An 18,407-nucleotide genomic window follows, 5' to 3' on the forward strand; every position below is an offset into this window, starting at 1 on the left:
GATGCATTGTGTTCACTGTCTAATCCTAATCTATGATTTAAGTGACTCCCTTGTGGAAGGAGTAGGTATACTAGCTGACTGTTGGGTTTCAGTGGTAGCCAGTTGGAATTCAGGTGGCCTTGTACCTTCTTGTGCTGTTTCCTTAGATGGCCTTGCAACTGATTCTGCCACATCTGTTGATGCTATAGCTGACTGGCTCTGCCCACTGTCTGGCATCTCTATTGGTCCTTGCACAGTAATGTTGGATGGGGCAGATGAGCTGTAGCCCTGAGAGACAACAGCCTGATCCATACTTACAACAGCCATGCCACTGCTGCTCGGTATTCCCTCAGCACAGCTGTTGACCAGCATGACAGCATACTTGAGGGCAGCAATTCTGAAGCCTTGCCTCAGGGTTCTTCAATCCAATTGCCCAGAGAGCCTCATGAAAGTTAGAGCTTTTATTGTAGAAATCTGAGCTTTCATGAGAAATATTCACACTGGGCTTAGGATCTGTGCCTGATCAAGGGATATGGAGAGAAGGCAGGGACAGGGTACTGAATTTGGATGATCAGCCATGATCTCATTGAATGGCAGAGCAGGCTCGAGAGGCCGAATGGCCTACTCCTGCTTCTATCTTCTATGTTTCTATGTTTCTAATGAGGGATCCATGCAGATACCCCAGGAGTTACTATAAGCCCCACAGTAGACTGCATAACAGACAACTGTTTTTCCATCCACTCACAGAGTCAGCTACTGGAATCGTCTGCACCCCTAGCCATACATTGTGGGGTATTTTATTTGAACTGAGTGATTCCTTGCTCCGACAGCAATCTTCTTTTATAAGCAGTTCCTGTGAAATCAGGTTTCCTAGACACTACTGCTGAGAGAAGAACTGTGCTGACCTTCCAGCCAGCAGATGCCTGTGCCTATCTGCCATAACCATTTGCTCAGCCTCACTGGTCCTATCTCCTCAAACTAACTACAGATAACGGCAACTACAGACCGATTGGTCTCACTTCCATTCCATGTGAAATAATGGAATCGATTATCCGGAGTAAACTTGAGGATCATCTGAAACAATAACCCAGTTAGCAACAGTCAGATTGGATTCAGAAGGGAAACATAGGGCAGGATTTTCATTGGGCCGTGGAGTCGGGATTGGAGGCTTGGGGGGGGGGGTTAAGATCCCGAAATCAGGGGTCCCGACCCCATCCCGCACCCAAACCCGCCTCCATGCCAGTTTCAAAGGAGGTGGGTACCCGCCCCGCACTGGGACCTGCCTACCCGAGGCAGGAAGGGATTAGTACTAATTAACTGCCTGTTAACAGCTAGTTAACAGGCAGTTTTTAGCCTAATCCCTATTTTTAAGGTTGAAGTGTGGGATTTCCCACGGCTCCAAACCACGCCAAGTTGGAGGAGGCAGGCCGTCGGGTTAAAGGACTCAGAGGGGTCGAGATGTCGGTGTTCAGGTGAGTGATGTGTGCATGAGTGCAAAGGTAAGTGTGTTTGGTGTGTCTAAAGTGATTAAAGAAGTTTTACATACCTTTTCTTACCTTTTCAACCTTCCTTCCTTTAGGTCTCGGGAGTCCCTCATCTCACCGGCACAGAAAGCAGAAAGGCTGCGATCTGTCAAAAGTGACAGCCTGCAGCTTTCTGTGCAGGAGAGATTTCTAACTTAGTCTGTGGAGAAGGACTCATGTTAGAAGTAAGACTGTCAGTGTTTGACAGCTTCAAACAGCTGTGAAACATGGATATTTCATCTGTCAAAACCTCTTGACAGATGAAATTTCAGTCTGTGACGTCACCTGTTGCCGGGTGGCCCTTAATTGGCCTGCTGAGCCCACTGGGCGGGCTCAACAAGGTCAATCAAGTTAAAATCGCATGGATTGGCCGCATCTCGATGGAGGCGGGACTACAACCCTGAAAGTTGTAGTCCCGCCTCCTACCCGACTCCTGAATGAAAATCCTGCCCATAATGTCTGACCAACCTCCTCAACTTCTTTGGGGATGTGCAAAGCCTAGTGGACTCTGGTAAACCCGAAGACGTAGTGTACCTCAATTTCCAAAAGCCTTTTGATAAAGTTCCACACAAAAGGCTATTAATTAAACTCGAAACTGTGGGGATTCAGGGTAAACCCTGGGAATGGATAAGAAAGTGGTCGATGGGTATGAGGCAACACGTACTCGTTAGAGGTGTTATGTCGGAATGGGAGGAAGTACTGCATAGGGTACCTCAGGGCTCAATGCTGCAAACATTACTATTTCTAAATTACTTAAATGACCTAGATTCAGAAACTCAATGCAAAATGGTCAAATTTGCAGATGATACCAAGCTGGGAGGAACAATGGAATCGGAGGAGGCTACACAGAAATTACAGAATGAGTAGGGAAAAATATGCAAGTGGGCAGAACAATAGCAGATGAAATTTAGTGCAGCCAAAAGTAAAGAACTACACATGGGAAAGAAAAATAGATGACATCTGTACTCCATGAATGGTGTTGAAATCACTAAAGCTGAAAGAGGCCTATGAGTCTTAATAGACTCAACTCTAAACATGTCTAACCAATTCAGAGCAGCAATCAACTAAGGCAACAGAATGTAGAACTACGTAGTCAAAACAATAGAATATAAGTCAGAGGAGATGATGTTCAAACTGCATGGTGCTCTGATCAGACCGCAACTTGAAGGCTGCATCCAGTTCTGGTTGTTAAGCAACAAGTGAAACTTTCAAGCTCTGGAGGCAGTGCAGAGAGAGGCACAAGGCTGATCCCCAGATTGGGGCCTGAATTATGAGGAAAGACTGGAGAAACAGGGGGTATCCAACTTGGAAAGGAGATGTCAGAGAAGTGAACTTATATTAGGTATACAAGATTGTTAAGCATATGGACAAAGTTAACCGGGAATATTATTTTAAATTAAACTGTGGGAATTGAACAAAGGTTCAAATTATTAAAAGGTCATTTTAGAACTGATATCAGGAAATTCTCCTTCACACAAAGAATGATCAATGTGTGGAATAAGTATCCAGACAGAGCAGTGGAGGCAAAAATCCTGGAATCAGTTAATAAAACAAGGTGACAATGTGGGGTGGAGGGTTAGTATTTCTCTGGATAGATGAATTAAGATGGACTGAATGGCTTTTCCCATCTGTAATTATCTTGTTATTGTGTATCGCTATCAGCATTCTCCAGGGGTGTGTGTACATATAGCTGTGCTCATTGCAGTAGGAGCAATTTTAGAAGTGGGCATATTGTATATCAGTTCTGATGAAAGGTCATCGACCTGAAACATTGGGGTAGATTTTCATAAAGCTGTCGGGAAGGAGGCGGGACTTCAACTTTCGGGTTTTAGTCCCACCTACATCGACGTCCAGCCAATCCGCGCGATTTTCCCTTGATTGACCTTGTTGAGCCCGCCCAGCAGGCTCAGCAGGCCAATTAAGGGCCACCCGGCAACAGGTGACGTCACAGACTGAAATTTCATCTGTCAAGAGTTCTTGACAGATGAAATATCAGTGTTTCACAGCTGTTTGAAGCTGTCAAACACTGACAGTCTGACTTCTAACCTGAGTCCTTCTACACAGACTCAGAACTCACACCGGCACTCAAAGCTGAAGGCTGTCACTTTTGACAGCTCACAGCCATTTTGCTTTCAGTGCCGGCTGAGTGATGGACTCCCGAAACCTAGAGGAAGAAAGGCTGTTAAGTTAAGTACAGGTAATTTAAACTTCTTTATACACTTTAGACACACCAAACACACTTACCTTTGCACTTATGCACCCATCACTCACCTGAACACCGACATTGCGACCCCTCCAAGTCCTTCAACCCAACGGCCCGCCTGATCTAACCTGGCGTGGTTTGGAGCCGTCGGGAATCCCACACGACACCCCTTAAAATAGGGATTAGGCTAAAAACTGCCTGTTAACAGACAGTTAATTGGCACTAATCCCTTCCCGCCTAGGGTCGGCGGGTCCCAGTGCGGGGTGGGTACCCGCCTCCTGTGAAACTTACGTGGAGGCGGGTTTTGGGCGGGATGGTGTCGGGACCCCCGAATTCGGGATTTTCCCCCCCCACACGCCTGAAACCCTGCCTGACGGCTCCCGGAAAATCTACCCCATTAACTCTGTTTCTCTCTCCACAGATGCTGCCTGACCTGCTGAGTATTTCCAGCACTTTCTGTTTTTATTACAGTGTATAATGTATTTTCGAGAGGTGTGGGGCATGCTCCCAGGCAATTTTGATTTTTCACAGATCTGCTATTTCATGTGAGATTACCTCACTAAACTGGATAGAAACCAATTACAATGATGAATCGTGCATTGTGCTAATCTATTATCAGCAAAATAATAGACTTGTCTATTGTTTCAAGTTGTTTTTTTGCTTTTCACTGAACTTTCTTGAACCTAGAAATGACTGTTGCTGATATTAGCGGACAAACTCTTAATGCATTCATATGATATCCATATATGATACACAGGTATTAAACCATTTATTCTAAGCAGCTTTAATACCTCTGTTAAAATCACAGTCAGAGGAATGCCATACAAATGTGCTATGTGTTCATCTGCTAATATTGCCAAGAGTCATTTATGGCTTTAGTCTCCGATGAATCATTGATTATAGTGTAGGTTCAAAGTAGCTGGCACTGAGGGGGCAATTTTAAACAACCTAACCCACCAGTCTGAAAACTGACAGGATCAGGCGCATCGCTGGCTTTACACCCCACCTGATTATGCTCTCCATTGAAGTCATTAGAGAGTTATATTGGGCGGGGTATTAAAACGGCATTCCACCCGATCCCATGGGTTTCCCACCCAGCATATTAGGTTAACAGGAGTCACCCTGATCCTGATTCCTCGCTGAAGTTATACCATTTCTCTGCGGGTTCTACCAATTTCTCACCAAAGTTATGGCGGGAGATCAGGACGAGCCCTGCAGAAATTCAGGACCCGCAGTTTATTATGGGGACTGGCACATTCAGGGTTTAGTAGTCTTTGGTGGTAGCACAAAATAGTCGATAGCGCATTGGCAGCCCGTTTTACACCCTGCCCGGCTCCCTTTCCTGTGGAAAAGTATATTAGGTGGGATGTAAAATCGGCTGCTGATTCACTATCGCCAAATTTGCATTACCGCTGGCGACGAATTCCACCCCCACCCCATTGTGTTATGACTTCCATCTGAAGGTGGCTGCCTGCATTTGAGGGTAAATTTCAAAAACTTTATTCAGAGAAAGTTTATGTTGCGTTTTTTTAAATACAGAGAGTGTGTGTATAGGGGACAATGAAAAGAGCAATGAAGTATGAGCTCTGAACCTAGGGTGGGAGGGACTTTTTGTTTCATTCTCCTCAACTCCTTCAATATTGCTTTACCTAATGAGCTCCAGGGTGGTCCCTTCAAATGGGCTGATGGGCTTAAAATTCCTGCCCCCCCACCCCAGTCTTCCTTTAATGCAGCGATTAAGTAGGCCGGAACTTTCTGTTCAGCCATAATGCCGGCAGTAATGTAGCAGGACAGGGTGAGACATCCACTGAACCATGTGTTTACTATTGACCCTTGTGGATTTTCCAGGGTCAGCAGACTCTTAAATATTATTGGACAAGCTCCCAGCGAAACTTCCCCGATGACTAGAGTTTTAAAGTGGGTGGCGGCAGAGGGAATCACTGGTGATAAATGCCAACATGACCCCCATCCCAGACAACTGTCCAACGACAAAAGAATGTAATGATCTCACAAGGGTAGGCAAAGTAAGAGAAGCCAGCCACAGCGTCCAAGAAAAGAAAAAAGAAAGACTTGCATTTATATAGCACCTTTCACGACTACCAGACGTCTCAAAGTGCTTTACAGTCAATGAAGTACAATGAACAATAAAGAAGGCAATGTACAACCATATTTGTCATTATCTTGCTACTAATTCTCCCTGTGTTCCCAGGCTTCATAGGGAATTGATGGTTTTTCTCTGGTATTTTGCCTCTCCCAGGACAATGTATGACTGCTGCGGGAGAGAGGGGTGGGTGAAGGTTGATGGTATGTGTAGATCGCATCATGTTAGCATGGGAAAGGCTTGATGGTCTTATCTTGTACTTATTCAAATATTCATATGTTTGACTATGCAAAACTGAGCAAGGACCTGGCAGGATGGATGCCTAATCCATTTTCTGCTGCTATCCACCAATAACACCACTAAAAATGTGCATGCAGCAGAAAATCCTACCTGTAGTCTTCAGGTTTGATAGTTTAAGGAGCACACAGTATTAATACATAGTACTGGTATCCTGTCTGCACCTGAGGCAACATTCATACGAAGCTAGGTTATTTTATGACAATTTCTTGTGTCAAACCCCTTTAAGATGTCTAACAACAGTTTGCTGCATGGATTTGTCGCATTCTGCAGTATAGCCAAGTATTCAGTGAGCTGCTTCTGCCACAACAGCATTTCACAGGATAAAGTTCTATGAATGCTTAGGAAGGGTCAGTGTAAAATGAACATGAGGGAATATGTTTTGGCTTGCATAGATGCTGCACTATAGCCTTACCTTGGCAGCTTTCTTCAGGTCAATCATCTTCTTCCTGATCTGTAGAGGCACAATGGGTCCTTCAATCTGCTGTTATGTTTGCTGATCCAGTCTTTTTTGAGGAAGGTACCCTTCTGTCCCATACAGGACATCCCTTCTTTGCCACACTTCATAGGACCTCCAGTGATCAGTCATCAAACATAATCATGTTTGCTCTGGTAGCCTCTGATTCTAATTCAGTGAACAGCACGCTGTGCAGGAGGAAGATCAGGTGAGCCACACATAGTGCTGCAAACAATGATATCAGGGGTTAATGGGCAGATGAGAAATCTCCTTACAAACCTTAATAACCCACAGTTAACCACCGAATAGTGCAGCAAAACCAACTTCCAGAATCATGCATCAAACAATCTCCATTAGACCATAAGGGATTGGCTGCCCCCTACTGGACTACCAAGAAGTGAACACAATAAAAAGCCCAAACTAATGGAAGGTGCACGTTGGGAACCCAGCAGTTATTATTTCCAATACAATGGCCCTGAAATTATGCTAGTGGATGAACGTTTCAAGGGTTTGTTTGAAATTCTTTCCCCACTATTTTAGCAGACATGTTAACCCATTTATTTTAAACAAGATCATGTCTCCATTAAAATAGCAGTGAGGGGAATTCCAGATGAACGTATTATGCATTCATCCATTAATATTCCATGGCGCAATTTCAGGAGCAATGAATTCTCAGTCTCAACCTCACTGGGAGGCAAAAAAAGAATCACAAGGCAAATCAGCTTGACCTGTTCCAGTGCACTGTCTGGCTGCCAGATACAGAGGCATTTTGTCAGGGGAAAAGAGACAGGCTGTTCTGTTTCTATTCTAGATACATTTCTTGTTCTCAGACCTTTCCCCTAGACTGCCCTTGCTCTCTATGATCCAAACCGTACCTTTCCCTACCCAATTTAGGTCATTTGTAGTGAGCCTGGGAATAAAACAGAATACCCCTGTTCTTGTATTTCACTGCTGATTATATCATGTGCCCTTGTGTGATCTTCTCTACTTTGGAAGGCACTAGAGTAAATACTTCAATAGACCATAGCTTAAGCTATAAAATGCCAACCAAATTGCTAAACAGTTAACAAATACGTGAACAGAATTAATGACCTACTGTAGATTCACCATAGTTTCAGGCTTACCTTTCCTTCCTCAAAAAATAGAAAACTAATAGGCTAGACTGGATCCCAGGCCCTGAAAGTTGCTTGGCAATGCGATCCCAGCAGTTACGTCTTGGATCATACCCACCGGTAGACTCTAGCATTGACCATGCAAAAGTATGTGTGGTCGGAGAAGGACACCTGATTTGCTTGGGGGCCAGTGGATGCTTGTGCATCTTGGGCCCCCACTAATCCACACAGGTGACAAGCTCCAACGCTTGTTGTCATCTGGGGCAGAGTGTGCATGGATACCCCAACCCCTCCTTGACAAAGACCATTTTGTGGCCCCATCACCCACCTTTGTCCAATAATATGATTCATTCAATATAAAGCGACTTCCCTTATCTTTGAGGGTCCAGGTTGCTTCCCTGGTCCAGACCCCGCTCGTACCCTTCAGGAAACCAGTTTGCCTCAACTCATTAGGCATACCAATCTCCAAACTTACACTGGCTCCCTTTTGGGCTGAGGAAGCTGGGATTCCCAGCAGAGGCAGCCCCTGCCTTTGGCCTCTCCTTTTTGACACCTCTGGCCTTGTTTGCAGCAGGAGGAAGCTCTGTCCCAAACAAGGCCACTGGAAGCTCCAACATGTATCCAGGTTTGCAGCAACATTGGCAGAATCCTGCCGTAGTTAAAGCAGGAGTCCACCAGAATGGCTTAGCAATTTCAAGCCAAAGGACCCTGAATATTAACCTTTACATGGCAGTTTGTTGCTAACTGACCACAAAGTCTCTCTTTCTCTGGCATCTCTCTATTATGGCTTCAGATGGACTACACAATTTGAACAAGACAGGCTGAGAAAAGACTGGGACATTTAAAATTTTTGTTTCTTATGCTCAAAAAGACTTGCCAATAAAATATATATATATATATATATAAATAGAACTCACAAAAATCTTGTATTTAAGCTAAATGGCTTGCTCCATCCCTGACTAGACACATCTGAATAGTAACACAATCATCAGAGAGTTTGTGTCATGCTACGTTCCTGCATGATACCAGGGGTGTAGGTTATGGCATCTCTCCACGAGTCATGTGCAGTGCGTCCTGAATCTGTGCCAGGTAGTCTGGAGAAGGTGTTGAATGCAGGTGAAGTACTGTCCAGGTGGGTGCAAAGTAAATTTACGAATAAGTTGACCAGTGCCAATCCCATGACCATATAATGGCTGGCCATAGGCATTAGAAGAAGGTGGGGAACATTAACACGTGGCAGTCCTCTCAGATTAGGAATCTATGTGGTGCAAGGGAATCTAAGAATCCGAGAGAAAAACAAATAGCAATGTTGCGCTGAGAGGGAAAAGAACAAAAATTAAATTTCTGGCCAGTTCTGCTGAATTCTGCACAGCTTTGCGTCATAATTTCATTCTCCTTTCCTGCCCCCCCCTCCCCCATTACTTTAGGTCCTTGCTGCCACATTCCTTACTTTTCCAGGATTGTCAGATGGTCTGGTCAGCCAATCCTTCTGTGGTCACCATTAATATGAAACTGGGGGCGATTTTCACCCTACCTGTCCGACAGGCAGGCAGTTAAAATCGACAAAGTGACTTATTCACCGATGTCAATGCCCGCATCCCGTTGTCGTCAATCTTAGCCTACTCTACTGAGAAGGCAGCAAAGACACCTTTTTGAAACAGGTGGGGGCCCTTCCTTAACTACGCAGATCAGGGGTCCCATGATGTCATCGGGCCCCAATCGCTATCTTAATTCCGAACTGAGCATGGAAGCTGGTTTCCCGCCAGGTGACTATGTGTCAGAAGAGGATGTGAAGCAGGAGAGGACATTCAAGGTAAGTTTTGCACTTTCCTTTGTGGAGCCAGGAGGGCTCCTCCAAGCCTTCCCCTGCCCTAGACTCTCCCCCTCACTTCCCTACCTCAAGACCCCCCTGGAACCCCAGTCCCCACACTTAACTGAATGCTGACAGGTGGGCAAGGGATGCCCAAATTTCCACAGAGTGCCAGCACTTTCAACAAAGTCCCGCCCATTCTGGTGGTTAAAATCGCCATGGCTTCATTCTGCCTTGGGCAGGTGGGAATCTAACCAAAACCAGCGAATTCCACCAGAAACCCGTTGGCAGTTAAAATTCTGCCCCTTCCCCCTTTCATGGGGTCAATAAAAATATCTCTGACAGCTACTCTCCCTTTTTCCTCAGTTACTCTCCCTTTTCCATGGTTACTCTCCCTATTTCTCTCTGTTTCTTTCTCTGTTACTTTTCCTGAGGGTGACATTTCTGAGTTTGGTCACCTGCTTAGTACTGCTCGCTTTTTCTGTGTTACTCTAGAAATATCTCCCAGTCCCAACTACATCCTTTTCCTTCAGGAATCTTTTCCAACTGTGCCCGCCACCCCCCCCCCCCCCCCCCCCCCCCCAGCTCTCCTGAACAGAGAATCCGTGAGCATACAACACAAGATGCTTTGATGCTCCCTGGGCCTGTGAACACCTGATCAATGTGCAATTAGCAACTTCGCAAGATTGTAAAGGCAAGTTGGAGCTGAGTAGGAAATCAAGTCTGGGGTCTGTGCAACCATGGGGTTCATGGCTGTCTGAAGCTGGTCCTGGTATTTGGCTGACATAAGCTGTGCCTCTGTAAGAGATGGGATCAGTCCTAATAGCTTTTCTTCTCCCTCTGAGGTGGGACACCCTATTATTATACAGTACTCCACCTAATGGGCAAGTCAAGCATTGGTGCACTTACTGAGTTCAACTGCCAATCAAAACTGAGATTCAAACACATTCTAGAGTGCAGACTGAACCACTTATCTATTTGAAAATCTATTTAAAAAGTGCAGATGTACATTTCCTTTTTCATGATCTGCCTGCAGTGTGGTAAATGTTGGAGGCAGTGTAGCAAAAGTCAGTTATGGAGTTGAGTTACGCTGGAATTTGAAAACCTACAAAAAAAACGAATGTACTCAGCAGGCATTCAAAACTGCCTTGCCTTGGTACTAGTCGCATGTTGTTAACCTGTTTGATCGAAAGATTCTGAAGATTGTATACGAGAACTATTTCTGTGCATATTGGCAGTGACTAAAATGGGAATGTTTAGAGGTCAGGAAAAATGTTGAATGCTTTGCTTAATGTAGGCTGATTTTTTGCATCCACACTTATGCTCCTGCTGTATTCACTAGAAAAGGAAAGTATGATGCAAGTGCCATTGGCAACTTAATCACCTAATCAAAAAAGCAACCTCCCCATCCAAGGAAACAACGAAATACTTAATAAGTAAAATTAATGTAACACAGGCCTGGTTGCATAGACTAAACAGGGCGTGTTACAATTACAGTGAAACCCAGTTAGAATGATCAATCTGAGCACACTTCCTTTTGATTGTTATATCTGGTTGATCACTACATGCGAATTCCTGCGTTTCTGTGCACCAGAGAGCGGCAGAAATGAAACCATGGAGTGGAACTGATTTTATGGTTTTTATTTGCAGAAAAATAACAGTGCAATTCTAAAACCAACAAACAATGCAAATGCATTCATCATAAGTGCCTAAATAGTTGGCAGTACAGCAAATGTCTGTAATTCTCCTCCTTTGTTTACTTGATTCCAGGGAACAGAGAATTAGGATAAGTGTTAAAATGCACGCAAGTTAGTATCATGAATCGCCTCTTTCCCCATTTTTACAATCGATAAGCACTTCTCCATTTCATGCTGTCTTGACATAGCAAGTGTTTCCTCATCGCTTCTGATTTTATTTCACTTATAAGCCCTGAAATTGCGAAACAGATCAAGGAATGGTGGCAGATCAAAGAGTTGGCTCTGGAGGTAATTCTGCCTCATTTGTGTGCTCCCGAGTTTCCAGCCATTGTGCCCCTCTCCTGTGGGATTCTGTGTTGTGGATACAGTCTTGCAATTTTGGGGCTACAGGCCTGGAAATTTCACAGGGGTTCTCCTGATTTCCCACTCCAGCAGGGCATCGGCAGAACCCCCAGAGGAACAACGTAAAAGCCATTATGCCTAAACTCATGAGCTTGCCGTAAATTTCAGCATGTGCCAGCTTCACCAGCATGTTTCATTGGGTACCACTTCTTGATGGGCTGTCATCGGTAGAAGTGCAGAAACGCGGTTTTCAGTGAGTGTTTGGTCATTTGCGTTTGCACAAGCTGTAACGTTCCTTCCTGACTATGAAACATTGAAAGGGAATGACTGCAAAACTGAACCTTACAATGCTCAGTGATCATTCGAACCAACTGCAAACAACGAGTATAGGAACATTGGAACCAGATTAGGCCGTTCAGCCCCTCCAGCCTGTTCTGCCTAGCAGTTAGATCATAGTTGATCTACATAATTGAGAAATTATTTTGGAAAGCCAGATTTGATCGGTAATGCTGACTGATCACTATAAAGCAAATTCCTCTCCATTATCTGAACTGAGCTGTAGTTTGGGACTACAAGTGAAGCATGGAAGGACCTCAATGTACAATGCTCTATTCCATAAACTGACCTCAGCTCCATAAATTAAACACCTATAAGTATTCTTTATTCAGATATCAATATGTATCATTTCCAAACATGACCCAATTTAAAACAATAACTGCATTCTTTGTAAATTCTGGTAACTTTACAATAAAAATCTGTGCTAGAAATGTGTTTATTGGTGTGTTCCTTTGCATTAATGTATAGGAATGCACTGTCTGACAGGGTGCTGAAAGCAGATTCAATAGTAACTTTCAAAAGAGAATTGGATAAATACTTGAAAAGGAAAAAAAATGCAGGGCTATGGGGAAAGAGCGGGGGATTGGGACTAATTGGATAGCTCTTTCAAAGAGCAGGCACAGGCTCGATGGGCCGAATTGATTCTTTCTGTGCTGTATCATTCTATGATTCTAGGACAACACTTGAAGAAGTGTGGTAAAGGGAAACATATCAAAGGGTTCAGATAACATAATAAGATATGAGAATGAGGCATGAAGAATTTGTCAACGACATCTGAAACCAATTTGTCTTCCATTCTTGAAATATACTGTATCTTATCTTCATTCTGATATATATATGTTTTTTTTGGGGGGTGGGGGAATAATTCTGTCCTAGATCAGTTTGTTTTTTTTAGTGGTGGGTGCCCAGACAGTGAGCAATTCCACTGATGGAATTGCATGACGTGTATTGAAGTGTTATTCCACCACATGACTTGACCTGCACTGATATCAAATTTTATTTACTGGACCTCACAGGGAAATGGGAAACCTTGCCTCAATTATAAGCTGTTGGTAGAAGAATCCTACAATAGCTTGTCTCTCCAGATGGTATATGTGCTAGCCAGTACGGGATTGAGCCATACAGACCAAGAATGCCTTTGGTTTGATCCCCCGAATGCACTGTGTTAACTGATCACAGACAAGGCCATTGTAGGTCAACACAACTGACTCAGCACTCCAGGGACAGGGAATCACCGCCTGGGTTTCTACTGCTAGTCACTATCTGGCGATTGCGAGTATGGGGATGTCAGGTAAAGACAGGCTAGGAGTTGATTGGCCTGAGTGTAATGCACACCGCCAGAGTGGAATAGTTTTCTGCCATCCACTGTTTAGGTACGCATGTGAAGATTAGCCACTTAGTGGAGGTTACAGGGGCTGGCCAATGCCTGTGGCACTATATTCCAGCAGGAGTTGGTGTCTTCAGGAGAAGGGGGTGGAAATTCGAGGGAAACAAGAAGTCTCAGAAAAGGTTGAACAATCAAAATTGAACAAAGATGACTCGAGCCAGCTGATGTTGAGGCCATGTACATCTTTACCCATGCAACATACAGGCCATCATACCAAAGAGATAGTAGTCTTAAAATGATAACTTTTACCCAAAGCAAAAAAGGATTTTTAATTTGATTTGCTTGCTCAAACTCCATGAGACCAACTCCATGAGAATTCTGCTCCCGGACGTGTATGTTTAAAGAATGAAAAATATAATTTACTTCTTTTGAAAGTGTGTGCATTTCCTTAAAGTAGAATAATGCGTTTTTCCCCCCTTACATTGGAATATACTCAGCTGAGAAATTGTACACCTATATGATACAATGAGCAGAATGTGCTGATATAATATTCATGCAAAGTAGTCACTTGAAATATAAAAAAGTTGTCAATTAAATAAATACCCTTTATAGTGCTGTTATTTTTCTTTCCAGCCCCTTGAACTGTCCATCATTCCCTAACCAAGAGGACATGAAGATGAACTGCTCCCATTCTTCACCCACCTCCACTCTTAAGCTGCTGCTAGGAGGTAGCACCCTCCCTCCCGCCCCCAACCCCCCACCCCCAACACCACCACCACAGATACAGCACCAACTTGTCCCCAACAGCTTTTTGTTCTTGCTACATTCTAATGGAGCTTGCATTTCCACTTTGTCCCCACACACACATGCAGACACAGACATACACGAGCACAGACATACATGCGCAGATACACATGTGCAGACAACACACATGCAGACATATGTAGGCCTAGACACTTGAAATATAAAAAAGTTGTCACACAAACGCGTGCAGACACAGACACACGTGGGCAGAACACATACACGCAGAGGCACACACATGCAGACACACTCACATGCAGACATAAACACAGCTTATGCTTTTGATATCAAAAATACTCATTAAAATAATGAATTCCTACAAAAAATCACCAAAAATTCTTCCTAGTTGTCCCTATGGAGAGAAAATATGGGAAGAATTAAAAATAAATAATTAACAGTTGCTACTTTCTTTGGGTCATTACATCTAAATGTAGTACACACTCTGGATTGTAATATGCCCACAGATGGCCAGCTTGGAATATCCTAAAGTGTCTGTAATGCTGAAAGAGAGTGTACTCTGGTGGAAACTCATGGCTGTCCTAGAATCGAATGAATTTCAAATGCGGATAATTGGAATTCCTCCGCATGGCAAGTGGGAACCAGGAGAACTAGCTGTGCTACAGCACGATTTATGGCCATTTTTCAGTGGTTGCAGGAAAGTGTTTTTTTTAAGTTACTGGGGTCAAAAAGGTTATTGGCACATATTAAATAACACACAGTGGCTTACATTATAAAATCATCAAATCAAAAGTTAAATCAATACTTGCCACTTGAAATAAAATACCGCAATCATGTAAAGTGATAAAAATGCATCTCAACTAGATTTTTTTTGCTCACCTCAGCCACAACATTTTGTGGATTTATTGTACAAGAATGAAAATAAGAAAACATTTGGAGAAATCTGCTCATACTGTTCTATTATAGTCACACAAAGTGAGAGCAAAGCAGTCAAATAAAACAAATCTGATCAATTTCCTTATACAACGTAACTATTGACCTGTAATGGTACAAACCTCTGGCATTTGTTAGAACACTCCTTTTGCATAAACCAGTTGGAAAATCTGCCTTTGTAGGGTTCATGTTTTTCAAATAGCCCTTAGCTTTTCATAATAACTCAGTAAATGTATGAAATTAACCATTAAAATTCTAGTCACTGAAATTAACTTATTGTAATTTGGCAAACCTGTACAAACAAATATTGTATAATTATCATTTTAATCTTGCTGGTTTATACTCTGAGGTAAACTATCAGGTAAACTATCCCTCCTTGTCCTTCTTGACCTGTCTGCAGCCTTTGACATGGTTGATCACACCATCCTCCTCCAATGCCTCTCCACCGTTGTCCAGTTGGGTGGGACTGCACTCGCCTGGTTCCATTCTTATCTATCTAATCATTGCCAGAAAATCACCTGCAATGGCTTTTTTTCCCACTCCCGCATCGTTACATCTGGGGTCCCCCAAGAATCTATCCTTGGCCCCCTCCTATTTCTTATCTATATGCTGCCCCTTGGCGACATCATCTGAAAACATGTCATCAGTTTCCACATGTACACTGACGACACTGAGCTCTACCTCACCACCACTTCTCTTGACCCCTCCATGGTCTCTAAATTGTCAGACTGCTTGTCCAATATCCAGTACTGGATGAGCAGAAATTTTCTCCAATTAAATATTGGGAAGACCGAAGCCATTGTTTTCGGTCCCTGCCACAAACTCTGTTCCCTAGCCATCGATTCCATCCCTCTCCCTAGCATCTGTCTGAAGCTCAACCAGATTGTTTGCAACCTTGGTGTCATATTTGACCTTGAAATAAGCTTCCGACCACATATCCATGCCATAACTAAGACCGCCTATTTCCACCACCGTAACATTGCCCGTCTCCGCCCCTGCCTCAGCTCATCTGCTGCTGAAGCCCTCATCCATGCCTTTGTTACCTCTAGACTTGACTATTCCAATGGACTCCTGGCTGGCCTCCCACATTCTACCCTACGTAAACTTGAGGTCATCCAAAACTCGGCTGTCCATGTCCTAACTCGTACCAAGTCCCGTTCACCCATCACCCCTGTGGCTGACCTCCATTGGCTCCTGGTTAAGCAACGCCTCAATTTCAAAATTCTCATCCTTGTTTTCAAATCCCTCCATGGCCTCGCCCCTCTCTATCTCTGTAATCTCTTTCAGCCCCACAACTCCCCTCGAGATATCTACTCTCCTCAAATTCTGCCCTCTTGAGCATCCCCGATTATAATCACTCAACCATCGGTGGCCATGCCTTCAGCTGCCTGGGCCCCTAAGCTCTGGAATTCCCTGCCTAAACCTCTCTGCCACTCTACCTCTCTTTCCTCCTTTAAGATGCTCCTTAAAATCTACCTCTTTGACCAAGCTTTTGGTCATCTGCCCTAATTTCTTCTTATGTGGCTCGGTGTCAAATTATTGTCTTATAATACTCCTGTGAAGGACCTTGGAACTTTTTATTATGTTAAAGGTGCTATATAAATACAATTTGTTGTTGTTGTTGTTGTTGATGTCTGGTTTACACTCAAATGGTACAAACAAATTGTCTGGTTTCCACCAGTATAAAAATAGGTTCGACATTAGTTGTGTTTATATTGCTGTGCTGCCATGCTAGTGTCACCAGCTCCCAGTGGATAGCAACAGCTGGCCGCAACATAATGGCAACCTTGCTAAGGCTAAAGCCTGTGGAGACCCAGTAAAAAAATAGGAACTGGAGGTATTGGAGAGTATTTATTCCAACATTAACAAAAAGCTAGCAGCAGATCAGTAGCTACTGTGATTGAGTGCCTGCCTCCCAAACAGAAGGCTTTGAATAAAGGAGCTTTTACATTATTACAGTGCCACTGACTCCTGGCATGTGGCTGTCACACAGTCACTGGCACTGCAGATTACAAACTTACTGGCCTACTTACAACCACCAGCAACGAAGACCCAATTTTTACTGTGTCTCCAAATCTGTTGCTGGTATTGCTGCCTCCCACACTCTCATTCTAATTCACAAGAAAATGACAGGTGAGGAAGGCCATTTGGCCCATCTTAGTTCATCCACGCAGAAAGGCTCCACAGTTCACTTAGAATGTCACTTCATCATAAAGTCAAGGAGGTTGGCCAGGCACGATTTCCTCACTTCCCCCCACCCCCTTGAGCACACGCTGACTCTTGAATACTGTGTTATTGTTATTCAGATGTTCTCCAAGTTTGCTCCTGATAATTCATTCCATTATTTTACATGGCTTTTATGTAAAACTATTGTGTCACTAGTTATATAAATCACAATTCCTTCCAGGATTTTGCCTCCACTATTCTAACCGGAAATCTGTTCAATTTGATCACTCTATGTGAAGGAGACCTTCCTGATATCAGTTCTAAGTTTGCCTTTTACTAGTTTGAGTCTGTGTCCCCCAGATTTACTATTTATAATCTTATATACCTCTATAAGATCACCTCTAAGATCTCTCTTTTCAAGGCTGAAAAGCCCAAGTATCGCCAGTCTTTCCTCATAACTCAGACTCCTAACACAAGCGAGCAGCCTCAGGGTTCTTCTCTGTACTGCCATGTATCTTTCAATACCTCCCTATGGCTTGGTTACCACAACTGGGTACAGTGCTCAGGATGTGGCCTGACCAGAGCACTATATAGTTTGAACATGGCTTCTTCCTCTGAATTGTATTCTACTGTTTTGGTAAATTTAGTTCAGCCTTCTATTAACTTTGTTGATTGCTGTTCTGCAGTAGATGAACATGTTGAGTGAGGAGTCTACTAAAACATCTAGGACTTTACACTTGTCCGCATTAAATTTCATTTGCCATTGTTCTGCCCACTTGCATACTTTGTCTAATCCATTCTGTCATTTTTGAGCTGTGTCCTACAAGCCCTCCTAGTTTGCAAATCTGACCAATGTGCATTGAGTTTCTGAATCCAAGTAGTTGATGAAAATTAGAAACAGTGGAGGTCCAAGAAAACAATCCATGGGGAACTACCTCCCCCCTCCACCGATACAATCCATCTAACAAGTATGTGTTATTTTCTACCCTTCAGCCAATGTCTTATCCATCCCCAACCTTTAATTTGAATTCCTATAGCCTTGAGGTCAATCAATAGCCTTTTATTTGGAACTTTGTCATTTCACTTTTGGAAGTCCAGGTACACCATGTTTTAGAAAAGCAAAATACTGCAGATGCTGGAAATCTGAAATAAAAACAGAAAATGCTGGAAATACTCAGCAGGTCAGGCAGCATCTGTGGAGAGAGAAACAGAGTTAACGTTTCAGGTCAAAGACCTTTCATCAGAACTGCCATGTTTTAGACCTTTCCACAGTTCACTTAGAATGTCACTTCATCAAAAAGTTAAGGAGGTTGGCCAGGCATGATTCCCCCTCCCCTCTTCACCCCCCCCCCCTTGAATACACAT

This window comes from Somniosus microcephalus, chromosome 2 (assembly GCF_052327205.1).
Source record: "Somniosus microcephalus isolate GS21.2 chromosome 2, FLI_Smic_1.0, whole genome shotgun sequence".
Taxonomy (NCBI): domain Eukaryota; kingdom Metazoa; phylum Chordata; class Chondrichthyes; order Squaliformes; family Somniosidae; genus Somniosus; species Somniosus microcephalus.